General features: G+C 45.3%; 1 non-coding gene across 1 annotated transcript; it reads left to right on the top strand.

The window, feature by feature from the left end:
* The first annotated feature begins 353 nt into the window (after positions 1 to 353).
* LOC133787458 (small nucleolar RNA R71) lies at positions 354 to 460 on the top strand. The gene has a single exon (XR_009872479.1). It is a non-coding gene; the product is annotated as a small nucleolar RNA R71 (small nucleolar RNA).
* The last annotated feature ends 222 nt before the right edge of the window (positions 461 to 682 follow it).

The following is a 682-nucleotide window of genomic DNA, read 5'->3' as shown; positions in this document are numbered from 1 at the left end:
TCATACAGATAGGGCACTGATCGACAGAATGAGCACCACCACACATTTCACATCTCACTGCCATCTGAACCGCATTAGCAGACACACTACTCTGTTGCAACTGCTTGGTCAAAGAGGCTACTTGCGCTGTTAAGGCAGTGATTGCATCTAGCTCATGCACCCCAGCTACCTTTCTGACTCCTGATGATCTTTCCTCAGACCACTGATGGTTGTTTGTAGCCATGTCCTCCAGCAGTTCATAAGCACCAGCTGCGCTCTTGCTCATAAAAGTGCCACCCGCTGCAGCATCAATAATGGTTTTGGTTGTCGGACATAAACCATTGTAGAAATTCTGTACTAGCATCCACTGTTCTATGCCATGATGAGGACATCTTCTCAGGAGTTCCTTAAACCGTTCCCAAGCTTCATACAGTGACTCTCCGTCATTCTGGCAAAAGTTATTTATCTCTCCCCTCAATTTAGCAGCCTTTGACGGAGGGAAAAATTTGGATAAAAATTTCTGAGCCAGATCTTGCCAAGTGACAATGGAGTTTGGCTGCAGAGAATTCAGCCAACTTTTAGCTCTATCCCTTAGAGAAAATGGGAAGAGCCTAAGCTTGATTGCGTCATCACTCACCCCATTATATTTGAAGGTTCCACACAATTCCAGGAAGTTGGACAAATGGGTGTGAGGATCTTCAGA

The sequence above is a fragment of the Humulus lupulus genome, chromosome 6 (assembly GCF_963169125.1).
Source record: "Humulus lupulus chromosome 6, drHumLupu1.1, whole genome shotgun sequence".
In the NCBI taxonomy this organism is placed as follows: Eukaryota; Viridiplantae; Streptophyta; class Magnoliopsida; order Rosales; family Cannabaceae; genus Humulus; species Humulus lupulus.
This window is presented reverse-complemented; position numbering and strand designations above follow the sequence as displayed.